Source organism: Stylophora pistillata, chromosome 14 (assembly GCF_964205215.1).
Source record: "Stylophora pistillata chromosome 14, jaStyPist1.2, whole genome shotgun sequence".
NCBI lineage: Eukaryota > Metazoa > Cnidaria > Anthozoa > Scleractinia > Pocilloporidae > Stylophora > Stylophora pistillata.
This window is the reverse complement of record NC_142532.1, coordinates 17,512,379-17,522,378: the sequence shown is the minus strand read 5'-3', so window position 1 is coordinate 17,522,378 and position 10,000 is coordinate 17,512,379. Positions and strand designations below refer to the sequence as shown.

Sequence of the window (10,000 nt, the reverse complement as noted above, 5' to 3'; positions counted from 1 at the left end):
CCTAACTCTGTTTTCCCCACACAAGCACTGAACTACAACAGTAGGTTAAGAGGGAGGGGCCAATGTTGTGTGGTCGCTGAGGATATCCAAAATGGCAGCTTCATGATCCATACAGACTGCCAGCTGGTAACATGTAATGGAGTGCTGGTGTAAAAACGTAATGAATGGCATTAATACTGAACAGCATATCCAGGTAAGAAAATGCAAGCAGTACATGCTAGGCCACTTTTTTAAGTGCCTCTTTAGTGCTGTAGGGTATTGAATTTGCAACAAGCACAGTTAGATCTGTTATAGAGTACGCCGTACCAGTATGGAAATCCATTCCAGGTTATCTGTCTGACAAAATTGAATCCATACAGAAAAGGGCTCTTAAGATAATTTTCCCATGTGCCGATAGTTACTCAGAAGCCCTCGAGTTAGCACGGGTGGAGACCCTTGCGTATAGAAGAGATAAGATATGTAAAGAGTATATGTGCAAAATGAAGGACTTAAACCACCCTCTCCACCCTCTTCTACCAACACCCTTAGACGATACCTGTCCCTATAACCTCAGGTACATATCAGACCAGTTGTATCTTTACAGAAACATCACTACCTGTAGAACAAGCGCACCAAAGACTTTTTAACTTTTAAGTATTTTTAACAAATGTGATGTATGTTCTGTGTGGTGTATATAACTTGTACTTAATGTATACAGAAATGTACATAGTCGTTCTTATTAAGTTTTCATTGTATCATAACTCGTTAATTCAGTAAGTTACTGCGCGAGAGTTTAATAAACTATTATTATTATTATTATTATTATTATTATTATTATTATTATTATCAAGCACCCCAGGACATACAAAACAACTGCTGGTTGACCGCGACTGCTGGTTTTTAAAATTTTCCTCACTCTGTCATGCAATAATGCAAATGCAGAGAGAAGGCCAGTATTACACTAGTTTGAAAGAAGAGCTGATATGATGATGTTTGCCCAAAAGTTGTATTTAACTCAGTCTGGCTTCTATTTCTTGATTTCCTTGTTCTATCAGAAGGTTAATAGATGTTGATCGGAACGCGGCCGCCATAACAGCAGAAGAAAGTTGTTGGTAAGAGAGTCCCCAGAAAAATGTCGAAAGGTTTGCAGCAATGCTATGCTTTTAAAAATCTGACCACCAGTAGGCCATAGGGTAAGCCATGGGGTAGGCCATGGCCTACACCACGTTTTGTTCACACCCCTCAGAAAAGCAAGTGGGGTAAATTCTTCTATCTAACATTGATTTGTGGAGCCAGTACCTTTACTTGGATCTTCTTCTGGACAGTCGCCTTCATCTAACATTGGTCCAACACGGCCTAGATTCTTTGATGAGTTAGTAAAGAAAGGACAAGGTTTACACGCCTCTTCAGATGTCTGGCTAATGTTTGGCTGGTATGTTCCTTGAGGACATTGAATGTGACCACTTCCTCCTGGAGGGCAATAAAAACCCGCTGGACATTGTTTACAGACATATTTAGATGTCTGGTTAATGTTTGGCTGGTATGTCCCCATTGGACATTGAACGGGATTAGTTGCCTTCGGAGGGCAATAAAAACCAGCTGGACACGGTTTACAAGCCTGTTCAGATGTCTGGTTACTGTTTGGCTGGTATGTTCCTGGAGGACATTGAATGGGATCACTTCCTCCTGGAGGGCAATAAAATCCAGCTGGACATGGTTCTACAACATAATTCAAAACAACAGTTATCTTTAGCTTATAAGTTTTGTTATTCCAATGTACACATACAAGTAATTAACAAAATTAATGCCAAAGGAGGGAGTTCCCTTAAGATACCCCTTGGGGAAAATAAAACATACAAGGGAAAAAAAGTATATCTAGATGGCTCTGAGCTAAAGCTATTAACTTTTGAAATTCACTTTTTGGTCCCTGAAAATTAAAAAATTAAAAGAAAGAAAAATGTAATAACTAAAGTTTTCAATAAGCATTTAAGGATAAAAACCAGCGATATTAAAGAATGACGTTTTGACAGCTCCATGCCATCATTCTCAAATTCAAATCAATACATTCGTGAGTTCATTAATATATAGAAAAAGCCTGAAGAAAATTAACAGCAATTTGTACCCAGTGTTTATGAGCAAGAAAATTGCTGATGAGATCAAAGTAACGGAACCTAAACCACCTCTTGTTACCGAACAATGCGTTGTTTCTGAATACAAATCTGTGCAATGCAGATTATGTCAGCTATACGTGCCGACACGTATTTCAGCGTATCAACGAGCACAAGCGTTCTGTCATTGGTAAACACCTATGAGATGTACACATGCAATCTAAGGAACAAAGATCTTCGTGACCAATTCACCATCTCAAGAAGTGCAGTCAGAAGCTTGTTTAATTCATGAAATGCTCTTCATCAAAGACAGAAGACCAACAGTTAACACTCAATCTGACTCCATCAAAGCAACTTTTTATTTGACAGTTCAAGCACACTACACTTGTATTTTATTCACCTATTTTTATCTTTTATTTATCATTTTCTACTTCTTAATCATATGCATTGAGACCTTCACATGTACTTTTTCTATTTAATGAACTCACAAATGTATTTATTTGAATTTGAGAATGATGGCATGGAGCCGTTGAAATGTCATTCTTTAATATCCCTGGTTTTTATCCATAAAGAAGATTGTACCTTAACAATTCAAGAGGAAGGAAATGTATTTGTATGAGCTACTACAATGAGGTTTTTCTCATTTGACTGTTAAGCATATTAAACACCTTGTAATCAAAACGTCACAACTTCCTTCATATTGTCCAAACACAGGTTACCAAACTGGGACCTCTTACTGCTCATTTAGTTACCAAAATGGTGACCAAAATGATGATAGCAATAGAAACCTTATAGCTTGTGTGTTTTGGTTACTCATTCCAGGTCTCAAGGGGATTCCCAGCTTTATCTTTTGCAAATTATGTGAACATATATTCATGTCAATTAATAGGAAAGTTAAAAGAGACAATTCTCCAGTAAAATATTATCACATGATCTGAAATAGGTAACACACCATACAAGCTACATGTAAAGAAGTCTACTGGAGTGCTAATTTGTGAAACTAAACATTTGAACTTCCATTGACAGAGGAAAATTTGATCTGAAGTCCATGGTATGAATCATGAAGATCATAAAATTTTGTAAGGCAGCTGGAAGACAATGATGAGAAATTAACTCCCAAGATCTAAAAATCAACTCTCCATTGTGTATAAAATGTTTCTCATACTTTCAGCTCTGAGAATCTAGTGGTAAAGTATAACCTGGTGGATATTCCTCATTCTTCTCATTTCACTTCAGCTTGAAATTGTATTGACATTGTAAGGAGAAATTCCTATTTGGTCACTCTTGAGTATGCTGCAGAGGTCTTCTGGATCCAAATATCAATTACCTGCACTGTCTATACAAGGGCGTGGCTAGGGGTCCTGGGGTGCCTGTCACCCAACCCCACCCCTGCAAGCCTTCTAATGTCACTTTAAGTAAAACACAGCCTTCAGGTTGAGATGACAATTTGGCCAAAACCCACTGTTTGACCCAGTGAGACCCCTCCTTTGAAAAGTTCTGGCTACACCCCTGCTTTACAAATATACATTTCTTATAAATCAACCTCTTTTGAGAAACTAGTGTTCATTCAGATATGTACTTTTTGCTGTTGTCTTTTATTGTGACAGTCATGCTTAATTTTTTCTTATCACCTTTCTACATGAAAATATATAGATAGTGTAAAGAGAAATAACTCATTTGTCACACCTGGGAGTAGGGGTATTATGGGAAAAATTCCTAAAGAACAAATTGTAAAAACTGTGATATTAATTATTCTGAGAAAGCTATAGAGAGGAACTTTTAGTACTAGACCAACCATTCCCCTCAAAAACACACATTTCTAGTTTCAACAATGTGTAATCCAACTGTCCTTCCTATCCACTCAACTTAGGCCTTTATTTCTGCAATTTCAAAAGTAAAGTCAATGTTGTTGTTGTTGTTGTTGTGTCTCCTTTCTGTCCAGTCAACTCAGTCCAATACTCTGTTGAGGGATTTTCAATTCTTCTCCCAATATTAAAGATAGCTAGTATTTCCAAACCATGAAAACTGTGAAAGGTTAATTCAGATTACCTGATATTATCCATGCAAACAAGTGCTTTAAATTTACAATGTATAAATGAAAGGAATAAGAAATTGTCAAGTACGATGGAGTCAGTCTTATTTTAAGTCAATCTTAAACTGCAAAACCGCAAAAAAATTGGATAAAAACCTAATAACCACATGAAAAACCATCAAAACCAATATATTCTTATATCCCTGTTATCAAAACCCTAACCTATCTGATGCAGTGGTGACAAGATCAGTAGAGGCATGCAATTTTCACTCACATTGAGGAGAAACATTAACCCATAGAGGAAAAATGGAACACAACATATTAGGATAATCTGAAAATCCCATTAGTATTTTAGACAAAAAACAAACGCTAAAAATAGAAAATCTGTAAATTGCAATTAACACCAAAGACAAAATACCAAAGTTTTTTGGTGCAAAAACCTACAAAAGCACAGAGAGAGAGAGAAGCACTGTAAGATAAGGGGTACATATAAATTAGCGCGTGATTCTTCAACATATGGAGTAAATGGTACTGTATAAATGAATGCTAAATAAAAGTGTAATTTACCATACCAACTTTAAGAAGAAATGATTCGAATGACTTCATGCCATATCCATTGGCCCGACAAGTGTAGTTTCCAGCATCTTCCTTTGTGATGTTCTTAATTTCCAGTTTAGTACGTAAGAGGCTAGGCTTATCTTTTTCTCTTACATGATGATACTCATACTTCAGTTGTTTATTATCCTCTTTTAACCTTCTGCCATTCTTCAATACTGAACCAGTTACTAATGGATCAGTGCTTCGGATGTTACAGGTTATTTTAACTGTGGCTCCAACGTAGGGTGTGTCCCCAGGTTCAAGTCCAGCAGACTCTATATCTGGGGGACTTCTTGCTAAAATTAAACAGAAGACTCTGTAAGAATCAGTTGTTACTGCAACCCTTTCCTCTAAATTAAGCCAAGTTAACTAAAGTATTAATGATAATAAAATGCATTTAATTTAATCTTGAGCAGCAGTTCTAGTCCACTGCATCAGCACCAACAACAAATGTTTGTGAGCAAATTTAGACTTTTTCTAAGCTACATAATTTTTTTCATTCTCCTACATTCATGGTAGAGTAGCGACATGTAAACCAACAGCTTGTACAGAGAATCACTGAAGAAGGTTAGGGCAAAAATTCCACATTCTGCACTAAAGGACCAATTCCTCAGAAAAATAAGTTATCAAACAGTTTTTTTTAACTTTACCAATGACAACCATTAACTATGAGCAAATTTAAAGACTTTTTCTGAGCTATTTGGCCATCTAACAAAGATTTTACACTGCAAAATAACAAGAACTTCATTAGTTCTATGCTTAATGCAGCTTGGAAAAATATAATTCAAATCCAGTGCATCAGTTCACTTTCAAAATCTTGTCTTTATGTCCAAACCTTTTTCAAGGTCCAAAAAAATAACTTTCCAGTTTTCTATGGCTGCATTTTCACAAATTCAAGGCTCTCCACCATTATCCAGCTGCACTAGCCACTTGCACATAGTACAGAGGACATTGTAACTCATTTATTGTCTTAGGATCAACATACAACAGATGGCCATTAACCCCTGCCACAATAAATACCCTATTTACTAAAAGATCAAAATTCTTAGCCTTTTTCATTCCCAACTGTATTTACCCGTGTAAAATGCGTGCCCATGTATAATGCGCACCCTTATTTTTAACCTATTTTATCAGAAAAAAATGTTTTTCACGGCAAAAAAGACAAGATAAATATTTGTACAATTATTTATTTAATAAGACTATGTTACTAACCATGTTAACATCAATATCTTTTGTTACTTATGACTTTATATTTATGACATTATTGAAATCAAAATTATTGAAATCAAACTTTAAGACTTCAAGCGAGGCCTCGCTAGCTCATTTGACGATTCCACAGCCCGGTAAATGTTATGAGTGAGTACCCTGCGAGCGAAGCCTTTTCTTCTTTTCTTCTTCTTTTTAACCCTCCAAGGGAAAAGGCTCTGCTGACATCCTGTTGTTGCTTTGAAATGCGGAAAGCCAAAATCTCCGGGCTACTCAAGCTGGTTTTCCCTCCATTCAAACCGGTTTTGGTGCCAGGCCTTTGTTTTGCATGTAAACAGATGACCAAATCTGCGCCCAGAAATGCAATATGGTGTAAATTGTGCGAAGTTTACCGGAACCGGAAATAGTTCAAGGGGGGTGTGCAAAAGGATCAGTTTCCAGGCAACCGCCGTGGATGTTCAAACGAGCCACAACAGGATGTTGGCAGAGCCTCTTTCCCTTTGCGATTCGAGGACGGGTTAAAAAGGCTTTGCTCGCAGGGTAATGAGTGAGCAACAATATGTCCGAAAAGTATTGAAGATTTTGTGTCATGTCATCGTATTTTTACAATTTCCAAACTACTGCTATGCAATTTTCTGGCCGTAAAGTCAAGTAAACAACAATATAACCAAGATAAATCCCATTGGATGTGCTTTGTACAAATAAGAAATTCGCACGTTTTTCTCTTATAACAGCAAATCAAGAACTGCATGCTTTAAATAAAGCTCTTGTCCTGAAATATTTCTCGCTCACTTTCTTCTTGCTTCTCATTGAAAAATGTGACATGAGATTTCTTCACATGCGGCTAAATTTGCATATCCACTCTGAAGTCTAAATTATCCACATGCCTGTTTGCACACTTGCAAAAATATTTAGCAATTTTTGTCTTTCCTCTTTATTTCAGTCTAAATACTTAATAGGCACCTATAACTTTTCATTGAAAATAAGTTACTCAATCAAAGCCTTAAATGTGTTACTTTTTTGTTGTTTTAACGTATGCAAATTAGGACGTACGTGCGTGACAAACAATGGAATCCGCATATAATATGCACCGTGATTTTGATGGTTATTTTTGTAGAAAAAAAGTGCGCATTATACATGGGTAAATACAGTATTATCATCATCTCCAATTGTTCTTTGCTTTCTTGAGCAAAGAAAAGTGTCAACTCCTGTTTCGTCAAATTCTGTGTTGAAGGGTGCTAACGACAAGCAAAAATTTAAAATTGACTTGTTTGCTTTTAGCATGTGTCAGTTCTGTGAGATCATTTCAACAGTTTCCTAAACCTATCAGACACACATTAAAGAGATAACTCTACATAGCACTAGAATATACTGTAGTAGCAGTTAAGCCTGCTCAGTCTCTGCTATAATTTAAGGATCATAGTTCAACCCTTCAATTTAGAAGAAGAAGATACTTTTATTTAGTTAGGGTAACTCCTACAGTTACGAAAACAGACATCCTTAAAGGCCCTAATAAAAAGAAATATAAAAAAGTTAAAAATACATAAAACTAGTCCAACTAAGCTAAAACAGCATTAAAATTATCACAGCCATCAATAAAAACTACAAATTACGATTAAAAACTTCACATCCATGATCACAGAAAGCTTTTTTCGTACATAATCTAGTTTGATAGAGGGAAAACGGAGATGATCACTTTGCCACACTTTTCTCTGCACAATATATCTCTATTAAAAAAAGAGTAATCCATTAAAAATTGCAGACAGTGCTTACTAAGGCATTTCTTCACAAGGTTTAATGCACGCGTCTCCCGTCTAAGCTCCAGCATATCATATCTAAGGTGAGCTAGTGCGTCATCACTGTTGTTGGTTTTCATGAGAATGCTTCACACACTTCTCTTTGGTTTTTCTATATTATTAGCATTTATACGTCCGCAACAATTCCAAACGGTATCACAATAATCAAGAACAGGAAGAATAAATGATCTATAATTGTACCAGTAGTATGTATACTAATGCTCCCCCTAGTGTAGCCAAGAGTTCCTAATCTCTTCCTGACTTTCCTAATTAAATAATTCATGTATGCATTCCATGAAAGCGACTCATCCAAAATTACTCCTAGATATTTATACTCAGCTACCTGCTTTAGCTCCTAACCATCAATATTCACAGACAGATTAGCATTTGCTAACCTGGAACCAGTCCCAAATAAAACACATACTGTTTTGCCTTGGTGAATAAAAAGACTATTGTGTACAAGCCAATCAATGACCTTGGCAAGTTCACTGGTAAGAGTACTACTGATTTCTTGGGCGTTACTAGCGGCAAAATACATAACTGTATCGTCAGTGTACATCAGAATCTGGCATCGCTCTCAAACTGTAGGAGGGTCATTGACAAAAAGGATAAAAAGTAAGGGGCCAAGGATTGACCCTTGAGAGACACCCGATGTAATGAGACAAGGATCAGATATTTCTCTACCAAAACTCATGAGTTGTTTTTAGGGGATGACCTGGCTGAGCTACATGTGTTATATGTGGGTGTCAGCTATGAGGGGGAAAAGCTTGCTCCAAAGATTACAGTACAAACCATTAGAGGTGGTTACCTACCATTCACGTTTAACTTAACACGAGTTGATGCCTGTTTCCCCTTCTCATTTGTCACAACACATGTGTAGTATCCCGCATCACTTTTTGAAATGCGTTTGACTTGTAAATTTCGTTTGCAAGATGCAAATGAATAATGCGACTTTTCTTCCACAGGTTTGTCATTAAACAGCCAAGTTACATTTGCTGAAAAGTTTGAATGGACTTGGCATTTAAACGTAGGGCTGTCATCCACTTCACGCGTTATACTACTTCCACTGATCATCTGTACTCGAGGGTCTTTATCTAAGGTGTGGGGGGATCCTGGTATGATTCCATTCATACAATTTCCAGTGTCACGTCTGTGCCGCTTTGATGAAAAGTTCACTAAATTAGAGAGCAATCAAATGATTAATCATTACGAGAGTGTTTACTATTACTATGGTGAGCCACACAGGAGACTGGGAGACTTATTCTGTATCCAGGAGACTACTGGATAATCCACAAGAGTTGGCATGTATGCAATTATTTTTTCCATACAACACACCCTATTTGAAATAATATCTATAAACAATGCCCTGAAACATGTTTGTTAAATTACTTTTAATTTATTAATTTGAAAATTATTTCTGAGGTAGCTGGAGGTTTCACCACATGGCAAGTTTGCCTGACCACCTTTGTCCCCAGCAGTAACACAAGTTTGCCCCCACCTTTACTATTTTGCCCCCAAAATCTCTCAAATTATCAAGTATTTTGACCAACATGAAATTTCAAATCGAAGCCATAACAAAGTTCAATCAACATGCAAATAGCCAGCTGTGTTAACCAACACATAACTATTGCACCAGTAATGCAAAGCCCCTTCATAACTCTGGCCTTGACCCAACTGCTTTAACACCATTTTATGATGACACTTGTGGCAAAATTCAAAAACTAGTCAAATGAACAATGTAAAGTAGAACCCCACTAATTCAAACATGATTACATCAAACTCCCCCTTTACTCAAAATAATTTTACTTTCCCTTGAGCTTCAGTCAAATTTGTCTTGAAAACTCAAACTTTGACTAACAGCCACAGGAAAAAAACCCAAATTCCCAAACTTGGTAAAATCGAGCATTCCCAATTTCATTTATTCTTGGGAATTTGAGATTACCAAGATTGTTCCCAAAGAAAAAGGACATTGGTAAGTAAATCATCAAGTAAGTAAATCATCAAATTCCCAACAAAATCCCAAACTTGGTAAAATCGAGCATTCCCAATTTCATTTATTCTTGGGAATTTGAGATTACCAAGATTGTTCCCAAAGAAAAAGGACATTGGTAAGTATTCTCTACCAAGAAAATACCAATTTAGTTACCAACTAAAAATTCCAGCAGTTTACAGGAAACATCTGAATTCCAAATCTTACTTAAATTGTTATCTTGTTGGTAAATCATACAATTCCCAAGTTAGTTTAAAAGCTAAGTAAAATGATACAATTTCCTAATTGAATT

General features: G+C 36.5%; 1 pseudogene across 1 annotated transcript in view; it reads right to left on the bottom strand.

Annotated features, from left to right (window-relative positions):
* Positions 1-10,000, bottom strand: part of LOC148716894 (uncharacterized) — a 31,422-nt pseudogene that overhangs the window by 5,798 nt on the left and 15,624 nt on the right. Inside the window, exons 2-4 of the transcript XR_015995281.1 lie at positions 8,531-8,893; positions 4,692-5,012; positions 1,279-1,698 (exon numbers count right to left, since the gene is read on the bottom strand). The product of XR_015995281.1 is annotated as an uncharacterized LOC148716894 (transcript). The remainder of the gene's footprint in view (positions 1-1,278; positions 1,699-4,691; positions 5,013-8,530; positions 8,894-10,000) is intronic.